We start from the raw sequence: 21436 nt of genomic DNA on the forward strand, positions 1-21436 counted from the left end.
GAAAGCCTCCTTAACGTATGAAACGTAAACTTGTCAGCCGTTGTGGCATCGTCTCCTAACAAGTCAGGGAGATTAAGAATCCGCCGCAGAACGACTAGGTTGGGACAGTGCAGCAAAATGTGGACCACCGTCAAACCGTGACCGCAACGACAGGGGGGGGGGGGGGGGGGGGGCTCGCGACGGAGGATGCGACTATGAGTTAGCCAAGTATGGCCGATGCGGAACGCGGCAGAGGTTCTACAACGACATTTGAAACGAAAACTACAAGAGTTAAACAATGAACACGGTGACTGGCAAAAACAGTGAAGACTTTCAATGCTTTGGCGTACTTCGCTGTGTCACTTGCGCTAGAATAACGACGAAATACTGACACATACATACGGCACATTTCCAGTGGCGTCGCAATATCGGGTGTAAGTGCACGCGCCGAACGACGAATCGCTGATTACGCTAAGCAGATGTTTGTTTACAGTAGAACTAAATTCACTTTGGAAAAAATACAGCACATACTAATCTTGCACAAAAAAAAAGTTCATAAGCGCTACGAGAAGATTGTTAAACATTTGTAACATTCAGAGAAGCGTCGTGAGTCGCGAAACTTGACTGCAACCTACATTTCTCTCCTTGCCACGTTAAAATTTCATTATTTTGCCAAAAAAACAGCGGTGTTCACACTGTATCACCAAACTAACATCTTGTGCAGACAAACTGCGAGAGAATTCTTAAACAATAGTCTATTAACTGAGGAAAATTAAGGTCAGTAACTTATGAAAAAGCAAATTCTCGGTACAAAATGAACGTGAAGTGTCGTCACTTGTGTTGTTCCATGCACTTACGCTGTTTTCTCACCAGTTGGTGCCACGAATTTCTGTAATTTGTGGGTTCTTTCGTCTCTAGTAACGCTTAGCGCGTGTGAAAAAGGGCTGTTTAAACTTCCGATCGTCCTGTTACTGGCTGCGTAAGTTCCCAGGACAGAGAATGCCAACGACGTATTATAGCAGGTTCAAAAGGACCACACATAGTGCTGCACTGCAGTCTTCAAATCACCATTCGGGCTCTGGGCAGATTTGCTTTCTGAAATATTGTGTGAAGCAGAATAATACCGAAACTCGTGAACAATAGACAGCATATACAGGTGTGTCCTCCAATCAGACGAGGCAATTATGCGACCTGGAACAGGAGCGCCGTCACGAATCGGTGACCTCAAGTATAGGGTCAGGCGTGTGTGCGTCGTTTAACAAACGGCATCGTGTTCTCCCTCTTCCCCTTCATCAACCAGTGACCCTAATGTTTCAAATGGCTCTGAGCACTATGGGACTTAACATCTGATGTCATCAGTCCCGTAGAACTTAGAAGTACTTAAACCTAACTAACCTAAGGACATCACACAGATCCATGCCCGAGGCAGGATTCGAACCTGCGCCCGTAGCGGTCGCGCGGTTCGGGACTGAAGCGCGTGGAACCGCTCGGCCACCCAGGCCGGCAGTGACTAACAGGGGGAGGAGGGGGGGGGGGGGTGATTAGAGGGGCCGTGTCGGGGGGGCGGAGGAAGGAAGGAGCGGTGTCATGACACACGAGCGACAATGTGTATGCTCCATAGCTCCCCAATTGCACGTACTTCGATGTTCTGATTTACAACAATATTCACCTCTAAACTACTTATTTTGATATCATGAACGCTAGTGTTCACACATCTTATTCAAAACGGAATACCACTTTAGTTTGACAAGTTAATGCATAATTTTCTTCTCAGTGGAGGTTGAGAAGGCGTCCAGATTTTCACATCTGACGTACAAAAAACTTGCTTTGTTTATTGCCTTTTTTATTTTTCTTACAAGACATCATAGTCGCCGTTGACAATGAAATATTTATTATTAGATTGCAATTTCGGTCGTAGGGCCATTTTCAAGTAACACTGCAAAAGTTATCTAAACACAAAAACACTGAAATGAAGCATAGGGTGTATATACATAATATAACATTTCATTAAGATAGGAGCGTAATTATAAAAATTGGTGAGAAATATGCATGACTTACATTGTCAGAATGTAAGACTACCTGACATGAGTACATATCGCTTCAAAATGTAGCCTTTTGACAGCGAAAGTCCTACAAGATCCGATGAGTACGACACTTACTACATCGTAAAATGTTAAATATGTGCTACATTGTCAATGTTACCATCGTTCTAATAATCTATCACAAATAAAAGCTCAGGTGCACTGACAACATGTGGAGCGTTTTTTTGTTCATAGAGTATTTCCCACGAGGAAATAATTATGTTCCCCACGTTCACAGAAAAATTTATTCGAAGCAAGGAAGTTCACACGTACAAATGTAGTTTCCCAAGATGGAAAACATTTCATCTGCGTCGCTTGTTTCGCTACTCACGTGCGGTCTCTGCCATGCCCATGCCAGCCCATACGTCTGCGCTGTGAATCCCTTTGATGCCGCGTGACAGTACTTCATCACAAATTGTTGCGACGGCACGAAATCAAATGACTGCGACTACATCACACTGAAGCACCAGGCGAAAGTTCCTACATAAAACTATTCGCTACAAATACTCCAAGTTTCTATAAATACAGAACATCCAGCTGTTCTTTATTGTCTGCAGTTTTTGCGACGGTACAGCTCCTGCTGCTGTAGAATAAAATTTGTGCTTCCCGACATGTAGAATCCCCGACGTTATTTTTTTTCCAAGGTTTTTTTAAATAATCTACCAAGGCGGTGAGTTTCACAGGGCTTCTGCTGCATCAATAGGAGCAGTTCAACATAATGCGCAGAAGGAGCCTTACATTGTACCATGTACCGCAGTCGAATTTCTACATATGTCGAGTTACTTTGCACGTTTGCAGTAGCAATGAACGGATTCGGTTCGTGGGCAGAGAACTTAGATATTAATTTATTCCACATCTAATACCAAATAGCAAGAGTGATACATAACTTTTTTTGCTGTATTTGCAGCGTCAGTTGCTAATAGTAGATATGAATGCTTAAATACACTCAGATACAAAGGTTTACAATTAAGCCAGTCTTCGATACCATGAATATTACGTAGGTGACGTGGCATGACCGCTATGTAAGTCTAGAAATGTTACGAAATTGCAAACATATGAAATGAGCGCAGCTCCCCTCCCCCCCTCCACCCCGTCGGAGGTTCGAGTCCCCCCTCGGGCATGGATGTGTGTGTGTTGTCCTTAGCGTATGTTACTTTAAGTTAGATTAAGTAGGGCGTAAGCCTAGCGACCGATGACCTCAGCAGTTTGGTCCCATAGTCCTTACCACAATTTTCCATGTAAAATGGGATGCGATATTGCAGTTCCTGTGTTATTTGATTACGATGCTAAGTTCCTTTGGGCACGCATGCATGTGCAAAGGAACAAGCACTGCGGCGACTGCATACGTTATGAAATACATCAAAAGTATTCGCAATCGCGAACAATGAAAACAATCAGCTGTGGAGTGGAATGAAGACAATGAAAATTTGTGCCGGGCCGGGACTCGAACCTGCATTTTCCGCTTATCGAGACGACATATAGAAGTTTCGGCCTGACCGTGGGTCATGCACGGATAGCCGAATGGTAAGGCGACCGCTCGCGATAAGCTGTAATCCGGGTTTGATCCTGGTCCGGCAGAAATTTTCATCGTCGTCATTCCATTCAACAGCTGATGGATGTCACTGTTCGCAACGGCGGATACATTTAATGTACATAATATAGGCTCTGTGCGTCGATGTTTGAACGTAAGGCGATCCGCCGCTCGAGCTATAGAGGGGGTATGCTTGCGTATCATTGGCAGCGACGTAATTGTTCCTGCGACCCAAATTTTGTCACTAGTTGATATGCGGATCAAATTTGTTTACTGTTTGATACGTCACATAGTAGACGTTGCTGCCCTTGCTGTCCTCATAACAGAAAACAGCAATACACTAGAAGAAACGCGTTCTCCGGTGGCTACAGGGACATAAATTGAAACTGACAGCTGCATTTCGAAAAATTACTGTGAACTGTCGTAAATTTGCTGTAGGCTACCGAGAACACGACGTGAGATGGACTCTGCTAACGTCTGAAGTATTCCTGGAGGGAACTGACACCATGAACCCTGCATGGCCATCCATAAATCCGTAAGAGTAGGAGGGTGTGGAGATCTCTTCTGAACAGCACGTTGCCAGGCATCCCACATATGCTCAATAATGTTCATGTCTGTGGAGTATGGTGGGCCAGCGGAAGTGTTGTTTAAACTCAGAAGAGTGTTCCTGGAGCCACTCTGTACCAATTCTGGACGTGAGGGGTGCCGCATCGTCCTGCTGGAATTGCCCAAGTCCGTCGGAATGCACAATGGACATGGACGGGTGCAGGTGATCCGACAGGTTGCTTGCGTATGTGTCACCTGTCAGAGTCGTATCTAGACGTGTCAGAGGTCCCATATCACTCCAATGGCACACGCTCTACAAAATTACAGAGCCTCCACCGGTTTGAACAGTCCCCTGCTGACATGCAGGGTCCATGGGTTCATGACGTTGTCTCCATAGCCGTGCACGTTCATCCGCTCGACGCAATTTGAGACGACACTCGTCCGACCAGACAACATATTTCCAGTCATCAACAGTCCAGCGTCGGTGTTGACGGGTCCAGGCGAGGCGTAAAACTTCGTGTCGTGCAGTCATCAAGGGTACACGAGCCCATATCGATGATTTTTCGTTGAATGGCTCGCACGCTGACACTTGTTCATGAGCCAGCATTGAAATCTGCAGAAATTTTCGGAAGGGTTGCAGTTGTGTTACGTTGAACGGTTCTCTTCAGTCGTCGTTGGTTCCGTTCTAGCAAGATCTACTTCTAGCCGCAAAGATGTCAGAGATTTGATGTTTTACCGGATTCCTGATATTCGCGGTACACTCGTGAAATGGCCGTACGGGAAAATCCCCACTTCATCGCTACCTCGTAGATGCTGTGTCCCATCGCTCGGACGCCGACTATAGCACCACGTTCAAATTCACTTAAATCTTGATAATCTGCCATAATAGCAGCAGTAACCGATCTAACAACTGCGCCAGATACTTGCTGTCTTATATAGGCGTTGCCGACCGCAGCGCCGTATTCTGCCTGTTTACAAATTACTTTATTTGAATACGCATGCGTATGCCAGTCTCTTTGGCGGTTCAGTGTATGATAGGAAGTCAAAAACTGAACAACCGCCACAGTGGGACCGTGGAATTGTTCCATTCAAAAGCCATCACCAGACGTGTTAACACATTTTTCCCACTGTTTCGTAGAACGTGGTCGGCGGCTGTCGGATGAACAACCGCATCCACTCTTGCATTCTCGCGCGATTGGCAGTGTGTGTGTATGTGGGCCAGGGGAGGGGGGGGGGGGGGTGGGGGGTGGGGGGGGGGGGGTGCAACCGTCAGCATTCGGACAACCCGACGGCAAACGCCAAAGCCAACAGTGGAAACATCCCATACCTCCCCACCAAAGAAATCCAAAGCTTTCGCTCAAGTTCTGGTGAGGACATGATGACCTCTTCCTTGGACTGCTGGGGATCCTCTGCTCCAGCGGGGAACCACAGTCAACGCGCAGCACTATGAAGAGCCTCTGCAGAAACTGCGAGACCCCTTGTCATTTGTTTACTTATACACGGACCAATCGGAAGAGTTCCAAGTTAAAATTATTGCGACACCCCATTACGTTAAAACACCCAGGAATGCTCCCGGACGGAACCATCCTGTTGCACCATAACGGCCGTCCTCACACTGTCAGTCGGACGAGGCTACGCTTCAGCGATTTAGTTTCTAAACACCGCAAGATCCTCCATACAGGCCAAATCTTTCACCGTGTGATTTTCAATCTCTGGCGACTTGAAGACGGACGTGGGTGGGCGTCGGTTTCGGTCGGACGAGGGCGTGCGATTATGTATCCGTCAGCGGCCGACTCCTTTTTGCGAAACAGGAACTGATCATATCATCTCCCAGTGGGATAAATATCTTAACGCGTGTGGTGATTAATTTTGAATGGAACCATCACATGGTCCCTTTATGGCGGGTGTTCGGTTTTCATTTGACAGTCCCAAATAACGTAATGTCATGCTGGTTTTCTACAACTTGAAATACCATATTCTATGTACCACGTGCAGTTTCGTTTGAAATGAGCGAAGTAACAAAACACCGAACGTTAGCCCGAGCAGTGTCAGGAAGAAAGCATTGAACTACGTCATCCTTTGTCCGTAAATATCTTGCGCCTTTGCAGAGACAGTTGAGATGACAACGTGCTTGTTCCACAGAAAGACATCTGAATCATCCGAGGAACACAAAGCCGAGCTGACGCTGCAAAATGAACTCGCGGAAGCCTTTGTCAACAATAGACGCACACCTGTGATGACGACCCACGCCGGTGGATGTGCTCTGCAACTTATCTGTCGTAGCGCCGGCAGGGCTCTGTGAATCATTTTAGTACCTGCTCAGTTGTAACGGCAAATGCCGTGCAGAAGTTCTGTACATGCGTCAGACAAGAGGAGATTAATTAAACCAGCAGCAGAGTGACAGCTATTGAGTGTGTCTTATCGACTTGCCCCTAGGAATGTATGCGACGGATACTGGAACGGGAGACTTGACTTGTCGCGATAACGGATGGAGTTCTGTACGTTGCTACCTTTCTCCTAAGCAAACAGGTACGCATAAAAAGAACTCTGTTTCACTGGCAGATGGTAAGTGGGCCTAGTCTTGATGTGGATACAAACAGAATTACCCAGACAGATGTTAGAGTGGCACCGTAGAGTTGTACGGTGTTTTACTACGCTCCAGGAAGACATTCAAAAACTTAGCATGTCTTTCCAACAGATGACAGAATGACAAGTGACAGAAACAAGCGGAAGAACATCATCCGCTATGTGTATGAGTGATCGTGACAGACGATAATTGAAAAGGATTGTGTCTTAAGATAAAGAGGACGACAGCTGAAAAACTCACTACAAACCTGAACGTCGCACTTCCGAGCTCTGTTAGCAGCAAAACAACACACAGGAAGCTGCACAAGCAGGGAATTACAGGAAAAGCTGGAATCCCCAAAGCACTCATCATCAGTGATTTAATATTTGTAACAGGAGAACGTGGACCCGAAGTCGCAACATCTGCGCTATGGAGCAATTGAAGAAAGTCATTTGCTCGGATGAGCCTTGTTTTAGACTGTTTACAACTCTGGACAGGTTTACACCCCAAGAATGAAACATGGCGAGGGTTCGGTGATGATTTGGGTAGCCATATTCTGATATTCAAAGGGCGCTATGGTTACTCTGCAAATTGGAGTTACTACCAAGGATTTCGTAACCATTTTGGATGGCCAGGTCCATCCCATGGTAGAACTGTTTCCCAACGTTCATGATGTGTTAAAAGACGACAGAGCCGCTGTTCACACAGCTCACATAGTCCAAGATTGGTTTTGTGAGCTCGAGAGTGAACTATCGCATCTTCCCAAGGCACTACAGTCGCCAGCTGTCAGTATTAAGGAAGATATGTGTCCTATTTTGCAAACAATGAAAGTTCTCTTTAAATAATAAAAGTATAGCCTGAAGTACTCTCTTTCTGATTGTAGGCCTGAACTGTGATAACGAATGAACTATCGAAATGAAACTAGCACTGTCGTAATGTGGAAGCAAAGCTGCACTGTAACGATCATTAATTATATGTCATAACGAAACGGAAGTATTTAATATTGCAAAGTTAGCAATCTGACTGCAAGAATTTTGAATAATAAACTTGGACATGAAACCTAGAGTAATTGGCGTTGCAGAATTTGATCACAAAAACTGTCTCTGAATAACGCAGCTCAAAGATACAGCTTACAACATTGCTGCTCGCTCATAGCAATCTATAAAAAGGGTAGAAAATCGGACGCACATAATTACCGTCCATTTTCACTGACATCGATTTGTTGCAGAATGATGGAACACATTTGAGGAGCGCCGGAACAAAACCCGATATATCCACTTTTGCTGTATTCACGTGTTTGAGATGTAGGTGGGAGATACGGGAGTAATAATAAATGTTGCCACAAAATAATTTTCAGAACATTGCAACATCAAGTGTTTTATGGTGTGTTTCTTCTCTTTATAGTTTGTGGAGTCATTTAGAGATCACTATTTGTTACTTTCTGTATTAACAGCAAATGCGGATTTATCAGTTTTTGTTCCGCCGCTCCTCATTTTGTGTTCAGACATAATGACCTTTCTAGATTCTGAGAAGCTCATCTGCAGAAACCAGCACGGTTTTAGGGAACAGTGGTCATGCGAGACACAGCTGGCCCTCTTTGTGCATGATATAGATACCAGCTTCCAGGTTGATGCCATATTCCTCGACTTTCGAAAGGCGTTTGACTCAGTTCCGCACCGCTGCTTGCTCCAAAATGTGCGCGCTTACAGTTTATCCAGTGATATAGGCCTATGCGGTTGGATAGAAAGTTTTCTAACAGACAGAGAGCAGTATGTCGTCCTGGATCGGTAGACTTCAACAGAAACAAGCGTAACATCAGCTGTGCCCCAGGGCAGCGTAATAGGTCCGGTGCTTTTTACGATTTACATAAACGATCCGGTTGATGTTACTGATAGCGGCATTAGACTCTCTGCCGATGATACGGTCGCCTACAGGAAAGTAGTAACAAACGAAAGTTGTGAACAGATCAATGAGGACTTGCAGAAAATAAATGCGTGCTGTAATCTCTCAATATTAGTAAATGTAATCTACTGCGTATAACAAAGCGAAAATCCCCATTAATGTACAAAACAAATGCCCAGTCTTTGGAAGCGGTAACATCCGTCAAGTATCTAGGTGTGACTTCCAAATGATCTCAAATGGAACGATCAGATAACACAAGTAACGGGTAAAGCGAACTCTAGATTGCGGTTAATTGGTAGAATCCTGAAGCGATGCAGTCCTTCAACAAAGGAAATTGCTTACAGTACTTTAGTTTGTCCAGTCTTAGAGTATTGTTCGTCTGTATGGGGCCCTGACCAGTTGGGTCTCATTCAAGAGATTGAGAAGGTCCAAAGAAGAGCAGCAAGATTCGTGACTGGTACATTTAGCCATCGCGAGAGCGCTACAAATCTTATAGAAAGTTTGGAGTGGGACACACTTGCAGATAGACGACACGCTAAACGGAAGGGGCTGCTCACTAAATTCCAAAATCCGATCTTCGCCGAGGTTGTAGAGTATATTTTACTACCACAAACTTTCAAATCCCACAATGATCACCATTCAAAGATAACGGAAATTGGAGCTCGTACTGAGGCGTTCATACAGTCGTTTTTCCCTCGCGCGATCCGCGAGTGGAACAGACGGGGGAAATATGACTTTGGCGCGAATAGTTTCCTCCGCCACACACCGCTTGGTGGTTAGCGGAGAATGTATGTAGATGTAGATACCAAAAATTCAGATACCAAAATTATATATGACACATGTCAACATCTGTCACTCCCATCATCGTTACCTCAACGAGTCTATTTTGCAGGATGAAAGGTGTAAGATTCATCCATTGAGAGACGACTGGAAGCTGTTTTGGATACCATCGGGTGTCCTGTACCACATTAGACAAGGTAATGTGCTGTGTCTGCGTGTTTTCATATTACTGTCAGGCCCCTGTACTTCACAAACCAGCGTAAGGTACATCGTACTACTGCTCGTGGCATATCTTCGTGGAATATCTTTTGGTGGCAGTAGGGTTCTCATGCAGTCAGTCGCAAATGCGTATTCAGTAAATTTTCTCAATAGCGCTTCGCGAAAAAAAGTCGTCTTCCATGCAATAAGTGTTGATAGAACCTCCCGGTAACAAATCTAGTAGGTGTCATTGTCCTCACAGATTCAGTGAAAAGGTGTCAAACACTGATTTACACAAAACGAAACTTTCTAGCAGATTAAAACTGTGTGCCGGACCGAGACTCGAACTCGGGACCTTTGCCTTTCGCGGGCAAGTGCTCTACCACCTGTACTGATTTACACACTTCGGCCAGCAGTAAGATGACGTTTCTTCTTTGACGACATTTTTGCCGGTCTCACACTCTCCATCTCTATTTCGAACAACAGTTAATGACTTAATTTGTTCTAATACGCTCTGCTATTGACATACTGCGTCTCCTCCTTCAATCTGAACTTACGATGACCACAAAGCGTTCCAGAGGTATTTAAAAGTAGGCTCCTCAATAATCTCGAACACAATTATTTTGCAGACGCGTTCGACTTGCTCCTAGTTCTTCGAATAAATCAGTGTCTTGCATTAGTGTCCCTACAAGAGATTTATTGTCCCCGTTTCCTTGTACTGCTTCGCTGGGAAACTACCGGTATTCACAAGAAATCGGTCGTATCTCTAAATCTGAATTTGCCAGCAATTGTTCGAAGGCACTTCGCTGTACAGAGATGTATCGTCAACAAACAGAGAGTTAGCTGCTCACATCTTTTATGTACACTAATGAGCAATAGAAGAGATGACTCCGCTCTCCAGCTGCCTCAGCTGATGAAGTAATTTGACGCGTCATGTGACTGGGAAGCCGTCGGATTTTACTGGCCATCCGCGATACAGTCCTCCACCGCCGGACGGGCAAGACGCACCGTGTTACTTCAATTGATTGGAACCTTATCAGAAGGAGCCTACCGAGAGAAGGGCGCAGTGGTCAGCACACTGGACTCGCATTCGGGAGGACGACGGTTCAAACCCGCGTCCGGCCATCCTGGCTTACGTTTTCCGTGATATCCCTAAAATCATTTCAGGCAGGGATGGTTCCTTTGAAAGGGCACGGTCGACTTCCTTCTGCATCCTCCCCTCATTCTATGAGACCGATGACCTCGCTGTTTGGTCCACTCTCCCAAATCAACCAACCAACCATGCGGAACCACTTCGAGATATACATTCAAACTCGTTTCTCGATCATGTATTACAGAATTTAACTTATCAGGGCGTATTTCCCACACAGACTTAAATAATGACAACGTTTTTGGAACAGTTGATACTGAGTGTTGTTTTCTGAACAGGTAGTAGCTACTTGTAAGGCTGTTAGCTCTTTGCAGTAAAGGTTTAGCGGCTAGGCATCTACGGAGCACCTCTTACGGACGTCCCAAAGGCGCAGTTCGTTGAACGAAAGTGCGTCCTACGAACATCTACACGATTTTCACGTTCCGCTGATTGCAACAAAGTGGATCAAGAGAATGACTGCACATTCGCTACCGAATCTCTATCTTTATACTGCGCTTTGCCGCATCGTTAATAGACCATTAATTTCAATATTTTGATAGTATAAAGTTATTCTTTTGTTTCTGTCATTGGCAACTATCCGCTGTAGGAAATACATCGTAAGTTTATAAATGTCTCTCTGAGTGCAAAAATACGGTAACGCAAGTGTGACACCTAGCGAGACTTCCACGAAGACTGATGAGGGAATAAGGACGCAAAACATTTGCTGGCAACTTCAGGTGATAAGAATTTACTTGCTATCTTTGTGAGAGAATGTGGGATTATCAGCAAGTTTCTTTCCATTAATTTATTGAGGCAACTTCTTGTGAATTTTATTTTCTTGTGTATAACTACAGCATACCGCGGGCATGAAAACAGCACAATATGAAGTAACATGTTTAGCTAATGACATATTATCGGACAAAGTAGTATAAGAAACCTTACTAAAAATGATACCTCTTGGGGCGATCTTTAATGCGGTACGTCACTTAAACTGCATACTTCTGTTACACGTAAATATAAGTACGAAAATCAAGAAATAAGGCACGTTAGATTCGCTAACGGGTAAATCAACATGCCGGATGCTCAGTCGGCCTCTGTCAGCCTATCACAGTACAGGATCCGTGACGTCACTGTAAGATCGGTATTTCGTCGACCGAAATTAAACGCTGTGCACTGAATATACACGAAGAACAATAAACGTCTCAGGTTCGGAACTGGAAAAAAAAAAATTATGCATGCAACAAAGCATTACATATCTCTCCAAAACACGTCGTTTTTGGTACGGTCTGCTCCGATTACCAGTAGGGAAATATGACTATCTTGGTGTCATTTAGCGGTTAATAGTGGGAAAGAAAAATGTTACAGTATGGAAACTTAGAAAAGTCCTGGCATCACAGATCCAGTCGCTGAATGGCTCAGTCTGTACAGCGTGGAAACCATGACCCGCGCCAGGATCAAACTTCCGGTGACCGGCGCATGGGGGAACTCCATCTCCGAGGTGGTGCTGGCACCACCCTTATCACATGCCATCCTGTCAATGGTGTATCCTGACAGCCACAGTTCTGGAAAGACCACCACCACCACCACCACCACCACCACCACCACCACCACCACCACCACCACCAGAGTCAACTGTTGTGGAAAAGACGGCCGCGGTGACCGAGCGGTTCTAGGCGCTTCAGTCCGGAACCGCGCGACTGCTACGGTCGCAGGTTCGTATCCTGTCTCGGGCATGGATGTGTGTGATGTCCTTCGGTTAGTCCCATAGTGCTCAGAGCCTTTTGTTGTTGTTGTTGTTGTTGTTGTTGCTGCTGCTGCTGCTGCTGCTGCTGTGGAAAACAACTTGTTGGTGACAGGGGTCGCTGTTGACTACCGTGTAACAGCAGGTAGACGGTCCACAGTACAGGAAAAATCTCTTCTGTTCTTTGCAGACGTCATAAGAGAATTTTCTGCAGGATTAAATTTTTGTTCACCGTCAGATCCGGAGCACTCAGGGAATCAATTTTGATCGGACTCGTACGAACACAGCGTCTAGAGCTTGTTGAACCCTTCTGACAGACATACTGAAAAGTTTATTTCAATTAGTATTGAAATCGAGACGTTTGGACCGGATTGGGCAAGTTCCGACAGAACACATCTTTAACTGCTTGACCACGTTGCCTATGAATTCTAAGAGCCGCAGGAGAACCACCATACAGCTTCATCTACAGCCAGACCATCTAGCACAGATTATATGAATGCAGTGTTATTCAGTGGATACTGGTTCAAGTATCTGTAAACCTCAGACGATGTTTTCTGCAGCACTACGAAATGTTCAGCGTAATAGCGTATCCCGTATTTTTCAGATGTACTACCTGACGCTTTAAAAAGTTATCGTGTTCTCGCCAACTGCCAGTCCGCTTGCCAACGTGTTTCTCATGCCATCGCAAAAGCTTTCTACCCCGATGCTACGCTGATATTCACTTACAGTAATTTAATTGGTATATTTTTAAAAGTTTCCTGACTGTGCCACTGAATCGCTGACAGAAATTCCCTTCACGATAAGCGTTGTCCGCCCGCAGCTATGTTCCGTGCCAATCATACCCACCATGCAGAAGTGGTGGCTTTGTTCGGTTTAATCAAGTCTGAAACGAACGTGGTATTTTTAGCCAGCGTCATCAACGATGCTTTGCGGAGAGCACATTTTTATTTTCCAGTGGAATGACTAGGTAGCCTGCGTCGTTTCGCCGAATTTGAAAAGCAATTTCCCGTCTCAGACGAGTCAATTATAGACCTACTGGCGTTTCTTAATATTGTTGTTTCGAAGTTTTTTTTTATCAACAGCGGCATCCACGTACGAGAAAACGACTTGCGAAAGTTGAAAAAACGGTCGGGTAAGTAACTGCTGCCGGCTTTTCCCTGAATTAATTCGATTATAGTGGTTTACAGAAAAACTGAAAAATTTTATCACGGTAACACTTGTAGATTAGGTCACCAAGTAACCGAACACACACAACTACATGCGTCGATATTTTGGTGCGCCACCTCGATGACAGACACACCTACAACGTCCATTCAGGGCATGTATGCGAAAATCCTTTCAAACATGCGCCTATGGTGTCTACAGCGACGACTGCCACCGTCAGTTGGATACGAGCACTTATAGTGACGTGGCGGCGGCGGTAACGCACTGGACTCCCGTTCCGAAACATGGCTATTCAAATCCGCATCCGGACGTCGAAATTTACGTTTTCCGTTGTTTCTGTGTATTTCTTAAGGCAAACGGTGTGCTGGCTCTTTTCAAACGGACGCGGCTGATTATCTCCTATCAAACGGACACGGCTGATTTCCTCCTCCATCTTTCTCCAATCCTTAATGACATTGTCATCCACGGGATCCTAATACCCTTTTTTTTCTATAAATACTACGCAAAGTAACTTTATGTAGTACTGGAGCCAATGATTTCCGGCTTCTGAAGAACGACAAAGGACAAATCTCAGTTTGCTGAGAGAGAGAGAGAGAGAGAGAGAGAGAGAGAGAGAGAGAGATACTTTGTCTATCCTCAGAGTTCAGAAAGTTTTGAATTTCGCTTACTATTCGTCGAAATATGAATTACTTATGAACGAGAATAATAGAATGTAGTCGAATTAAGTCGGGTGCTGCTGAGGGAATTAGATTAGGAAATGACACACTTAAAGTAGTAAAGGAGTTTTGCTATTTGGGGAGCAAAATAACTGATGATGGTCGAAGTAGAGAGGATATAAAATGTACACTGGCAATGGGAACTAAAGCGTTTCCAAAGAACAGAAATTTGTTAACATCGAGTATAGATTTAAGCGCCGGAAAGTGGTTTCTGAAAGTATTTCTATGGAGTGTAGCCACGTACGGAAGTGAAACATGGACGATAAATAGTTTGGTCAAGAAGAGAATAGAAGCTTTCGAAATGTGGTGCTGCAGAAGAATGCTGATCATTAGTTGGGTAGATCACATAACTAATGATGTGATATTGAATAGAATTGGGAAGAAGAGAAATTTGTGGCACAACTTGACTAGAAGAAGGGATCGGTTGGTAGGACATATTCCGAGGCATCAAGGGATCACCAATTTAGTATTGGAGGGCAGCGTGGAGGGTAAAAATAGTAGAGGGAGACCAAGAGATGAATACACTAAGTAGATTCAGAAGGATGTAGGTTGCAGTAGGTACTAGGGCATGAAGAAGGATAGAGTAGCATGGAGAGCTGCATGAAACCAGTCTCAGTACTGAAGACCGCAACAACAACATGAAGCAATCAACAGTGCTATAGAAAGGCGCTGGATATTCGATGTAAGTAGCACAAAACTAATTCTGCTCTTATCTCAGAAATTGTTTGCGCCGTTTTAATTAATTGCTGAAAAGTAGTGCTTTTTCTTATTTTTTTTTTTTCTCCTGCACAGCACCACCCAAAGAAACTTTCGCCATTACGCAAATACCACCCACAGCGTAAGCTTAATGTAATCCTAATTTACTGTCTAATCACGTCAGTTTCCGACAAAATACCAATACGGACTTGGATGTAAATTAATAGCTGTATTTATTTACTCCAAATCTGGGGAAAATTCTGTAGGTATTAAGCAAATCAACAATTGCTAAATACCATTAGATCGTTGTAGAATGCTAGAGGGAAAGTTTTTGGAGATCATAGTGGTACACAAAATGAGGAAATGTATTTCGCTTCCAGTACAGACTGACGTACGTTTATACATTTTTTCGCATGCTGCTCTGCGTCATTGTCGAACGCTAAGTCCGTAGAAGTAGTGTCATCTGATGAACTCGTTGTCACATCTCTGCGGAAAACGTGACGAGTTTGGAAGAGTTGCAGCTGTTATATAGTGAGCCCGCCCACCATGGGTAGGGAGAACCTGTTAAAATAACTTTGCGACCCTCATACAGAATTGAACTTTGCGCTCTCCCAGTTACGCGTGAATACCACAACTGTTCCATTCGCATAGGTGATTTCGTAAATCACTTGATGCGCTCGTATTTGCTTAAAACTTTCGTTGGCGACGGTGCAGTCAGCCTACCTGTACCATGCCAAGGAGACGTATTTAATTGAGACATCTACACACATACTCCGCAAGCCACCGTACGGTGCGTGGCGGAGGGTACCCTCTACCACAACTAGTCGCCCCCTTTCTGTTGTACTCGCAGACAGCGCGAGGAAAAAATGTATGAGCCACCATTGTTCTGCGTCAAATCGAAAATTCGGTTTCCACGTTTAATTTTCTTATGATTCATAGCTTTTCTGCTGGCAGTTATTAGTAACTTTCGTCTGCGCTATTTCATCAGCTTGTCCACAGTTCACACGATTTCTCAAACGGTTCAAATGGCTCTAAGCACTATGGGACTTAACAACTGACGTCATGAATCCCCTAGACCTTAGAACTACTTAAACCTAACTAACCTAAGGACAACACACACATCCATGCCCGAGGCAGGATTCGAACCTGCGACCGTAGCAGCAGCGAGGTTCCAGACTGAAGCGCAGAGAACCGCTCGGCCACAGCAGCCGGCTACGATTACTCATCGGAATGGAAGTGCCTTGAAGAGCCACACGTAATTAAAAAACGCGTAACATTTTAGTTTACTTCATAATTTAATTACTTTTCGGCCCTAGACTGAAACAAAAATAAACATACATCTTTTAGAAATTATTAGTAATTAGAAAATATACCTTTTTACATTTTTCGCATGTAAATAAATCAAACCTGCGATACAATTTTCATGCTTTAGATCAGTACCCAGATTTCAGTCTTTTCTAACGCCATTTAGATTTCTAAAAGCCCACACAACATCCTTCCTTCACAAATATTCCTTAATACCAATGTTGTTCTGCGTGAAATTGTAAATTCAGCTTCCAAGTTCAATTTTCTTTTGTTCCATAGCTGCTCTGCTGGCAGTTATTAGTAAGTCCTGCCTGCGGTGTTTCATCAACTGTAAGACGTGTATGTTTCTACTGTCTATTGTCAAACCACAATTTATGAAAGATGTTTATATTTTATTAATAGGATTAAGTAGGAATAATTAATATTTGTCATGTTGGAAATAACTGTGGTAGCAGGGAATGTCTGCACCAAAGTATTGCTGGCGGGAGAGACGGTACATTGGTATAATTTGAAAGAGGGCGGGAGAGACCGCGTATGGATAGATTTTAAGAAAACAGCGGGAAAGACCGCGCATGGATACATTTTGTAACGGTAGCAGGGATTGTCTGCACCAGAAAGCATTGTTGGCCGGAGAGACCGCACTTTAGCGTTCGTAGGAAGTCAGCAGTAAGCGAGATGTGAAGCGAGTCGGTAGCAGGTCTGAAAGGAGAGGTTGAGAGCAGCAGTGTGCCTGCCAGCCATCAGCTATTATTTGCAAGAGATTATAAACGGATGTACAGAGACTTGAATTATTTTTTTGAGAAACTCAAGACTACTGAAGGTATGTTTGCGCAATGCTAGTTGTAAGATTATTGTAAAAAGTAAGTGGCATTTGAACGTTTGTAAAATCATTTCACTCAGAATGTAATTAATTTTTTGCCAGCAATATTGCATTACTGATGATAATCCATCCCAAAAACCATCAACGTAAAACTTTGTTGTCAAGAAAAAGTTTAATTATGAATTACGTAACTTCAGTCAAATTAATCAAACAATAACGTCAGCTTTGGTAATAAATAGAGCCACTTGTTATGACCAGCTAATAGATTATAGTAAAACAGAGTAAGTATATTCATGTCACAGTTTGATGTAGCAGCCAGATGGCGATCCAGTAACAGTAAAAAAGGTAAGGAACAGAATGAGATTTTCACTCTGCAGCGGAGTGTGCGCTGATATGAAACTTCCTGGCAGATTAAAACTGTGTGCCGGACCGAGACTCGAACTCGGGACCTTTGCCTTTCACAGGCAAGTGCTCTACCAACTGAGCTACCCAAGCACGACTCACGCCCCGTCCTCACAGCTTTACTTCTGCCAGTATCTCGTCTTACCTTCTAAACTTTACAGAAGCTGTCCTGCGAACCTTGAAGAATTAGCACTCCTTCCTTTCTGCTATTTCTGCAAGGTTCGCAGGAGAGCTTCTGTTAAGTTTGGAAGGTGGGAGACGAGATACTAGCAGAAGTAAAGCTGTGAGGACGGGGCGTGAGTCGTGCTTGGATAGCTCAGTTGGTAGAGCACTTGCCCGCGAAAGGCAAAGGTCCCGAGTTCGAGTCTCGGTCCGGCACACAGTTATAATCTGCCAGGAAGTTTCAAGGTAAGGAACAGTTTAGGGTTATTGCAGGTAACGACTGAGAGCCACGACGATGACACATTCTATGTTTCGTCGAAATAATCAGAAAATCACTTTTAATATGCAGCATTTAAATTTGTATGCGAAAATTGAGAAAGAGAATTAATTTCAAAGGGAAGATTTCATTTGATGTTATGAAGCAAGAGATAGAAATCCTAAGGGAAGGTTTCATAGGTTTTTGTAGAAGGGAAAGCTGCGCAACAAAAGAGATATAGAGGACACGGGAAGGTTCCACAACTTGTTCACGAAGCGCGGCTGCAACATCTAATCAGAGCACCTTCCGACAATCCATGCTCACGCAGCTACATGCCAATAATTCCAGAGTGTTATATTTTTTTATATTCACTCTTAACTCATTCACGTTAAGCTACAAATTACTCCGAACGAAAGGAGAAAGAAAGAAAAAAATTAAGTTTTGTCTAGTTATGTTTCCTTCATCGTTTCACGTATGCCGCCACGTAACATGACAGTCTTGAGGTGCAACGTGGTGGGCCTGCGCAAACGTCAGCCACGAAGGCTGCTCGTAGCACAAGTAGCGAGGCATGTTGTGTCTGCTCGGCGTTGCGTCATTCCTGCTGAAGTGGCGCGAGTGTGGGAAGGCGTAAGTCGGAAAACTGCGTTGCTCAAACGGCTTAGCACTCCCTTCTGTGGGAGTCTGCTGCATCACCAGCTGTCATGTTCGCGCTGTTCAACCACACTTAATTACTTCGGGTTACCTTCACTTTTATTTTCGCTTTTTGACAAATGGCATTCTTGTCCAGAAGATTCTTTTGTTCGTCTTATTCCTGCTCACCATCCACTCAATCGTCACTATATAATTCGCACAGTAATTACAACAAAACATGATGTGTGCATAGGTAGCAAAGCAGGTAATACACTACTGGCCATTAAAATTGCTACACCAAGAAGAAATGCAGATGATAAACGGGTATTCATTGGCCAAATATATTATACTAGAACTTACATGTGATTACATTCTCACGCAATTTGGGTGCATAGATACTGAGAAATCAGTACCCAGAACAACCACCTCTGGCCGTAATAACGACCTTGATACGCCTGGGCATTGAGTCAAACAGAGCCTGGCTGGTGTGTACAGGTATAGCTGCCCCATGCAGCTTCAACACGATACCACAGTACATCAAGAGTAGTGACTGGCGTACTGTGACGAGCCAGTTGCTCGGCCATCACTGACCAGACGTTTTCAGTTGGTGAGAGATCTGGAGAATGTGCTGGCCAGGGCAGCAGTCGAACATTTTCTGTATCCAGAAAAGTCCGTACAGGACCTGCAACATGAGGTCGTGCTTTATCCTGCTGAAATGTAGGGTTTCGCAGGGATCGAATGAAGGGTACAGCCACGGGTCGTAACACATCTGAAATGTAACGTCCACTGTTCAAAGTGCCGTCAACGTCAACAAGAGGTGACCGAAACGTGTAACTAATGGCACCCCTTACCACCACGCCGGGTGATTCGCCAGTATGGCGATGACGAATACACGCTTCGAATGTGCGTTCACCGCCATGTCGCCAAACACGGATGCGACCATCATGATGCTGTAAACAGAACCTGGATTCATCCGAAAAAAATGACGTTTTGCCATTCGTGCAACCCGGTTCGTCGTTGAGTACACCATCCCAGGCGCTCCTGTGATGCAGCGTCAAGGGTAACCGCAGCCATGGTCTGCGAGCTGATAGTCCATGCTGCTGTCAACGTCGTCGAACTGTTCGTGCAAATAGTTGTTGTCTTGCAACGTCCCTATCTGCAGACGCAGAGATCGAGACGTCGCTGCACGATCCGTTACAGCCATGAGGATAAGATGCCTTTCATCTCGTCTGCTAGTGATACGAGGCCGTTGGGGTCCAGCACGGCGTTCCGTATTAACCTCCTGAACCCACCGATTCCATATTCTGCTAACAGTCATTGGATCTCGACCAACGCGAGCAGCAATGTCGCGATACGATAAACCGCACTCGCGATAGGCTACTATCCGATCTTTATCAAAGTCGGAAACGTGATGGTACGCATTTCTCCTCCTTACACGAGTCATCACAACAACGTTCCACTAGGCAATGCCGGTTAACTGCTGTTTGTGTATGATAAATCAGTTGGAAACTTTCCTCATGTCAGCACGTTGTAGGTGTCGCCACTGGCGCCAACCTTGTGTGAATGCTCTGAAAACCTAATCATTTGCATATCACAGCATCTTCTTCCTGTCGGTTAAATTTCGCGTCTGTAGCACATCTTCGTGGTGTAGCAATTTTAATGGCCAGTAGTGTAATTCGTATTAAATTTACGTGAAAAAAATGCGAAAAAAATAAGATAAAGTCCAATCGACAGATTTTAATATATTACGGACATTTCGTACGATAACGATTGTCACATGAGGTCCGCAATATAAAAACCATGTGTTTACGCAGTATCTTCTTCAGAACCGAATTTAAGTCAGAACCGTCCTAATGAAATAGAAGGCCACTAATTTTTGACTCCACAGCTCTGGGAGTTGAATCAAGACGACTTTTTCCTGTACGTTGTAATATTGATTAAGACAGCTTCTTACTTACACATCTAGTTACACGGTTTATACACTCACTTCCGAGTTTTTCCATCAAAGCAAGGTGCTACATACAAACATGAAAATGGCAGCGAACTCGCACGATACATGATGTTCGTGATGAACTACCAACAGGCACTGCTTCTGTGAAGAAGGTAAACATCACAGCAGCAGAAACGGAGTTTGACATGGCACAAGAGTGGAGAAATTATGCACTCTTCACTTGCAAGAGCATGCGGCGAAAGTGGAGGTAGGAGTAAGCAACACATATGATGCAGAATACGTTATCGTTTCCGATATTTTCACCGCATATCAGTCAAGTGCAAAAACTTGTACTATTTTACTGGACTGTCGGAGGTATTATAAATATTGCAAACACGTTAATTGGTGGATAACAATGTGTATGACGTCAATGAGGTTTCCTCCCGCGACATTCGTCGCAACACAAATTACAAAATATAAACTCAGTCACTTCTTGAGAACTATTGTTAATACGTTAGACACGTTGCTCAACTTTCAGACGTAGTTCATTTACCTACATCGTGGAAATGGACGAAAAATGCTGAAAACGTAATGTCTCCGACAGTGAGGGGAAATGACTTGTTAGTAATGAAGTCTTGGCCAGATGAAGGAGTATTTTCTCTCGTTGTTGTTGTTCTTGTTGCTGTTGCTGTTGCTGTTGTTGGTGGTGATCATCGTGTAGACGAGGTTGGAAGTGAGGTCGTTTTCTGTTCCCCCGCCGCTGGTATTTGGGTGCAGAAATTTGCTGAGAAGCTCCAGGTATTTTTAATCACCAACGTTGCAACGCAGATAGCAGCTCAGTCTATCTACTTAGAACCACAGAGGAAGCAAAATAGCCAGTCTTCATTTGTATTTAAAGCATC

At 44.3% G+C, this 21436-nt stretch overlaps 1 protein-coding gene and 1 non-coding gene across 12 annotated transcripts in view; one reads left to right on the forward strand and one right to left on the reverse strand.

Moving 5' to 3' along the window:
- Positions 1-21436, reverse strand: part of LOC126282073 (uncharacterized) — a 431343-nt gene that overhangs the window by 168352 nt on the left and 241555 nt on the right. The gene's annotated exons all lie outside the window — the stretch shown is intronic.
- On the forward strand, positions 17861-17935 carry Trnas-cga (transfer RNA serine (anticodon CGA)). The gene has a single exon. It is a non-coding gene; the product is annotated as a tRNA-Ser (tRNA).

The sequence above is a fragment of the Schistocerca gregaria genome, chromosome 7 (genome assembly GCF_023897955.1).
Source record: "Schistocerca gregaria isolate iqSchGreg1 chromosome 7, iqSchGreg1.2, whole genome shotgun sequence".
NCBI classification, from domain to species: domain Eukaryota; kingdom Metazoa; phylum Arthropoda; class Insecta; order Orthoptera; family Acrididae; genus Schistocerca; species Schistocerca gregaria.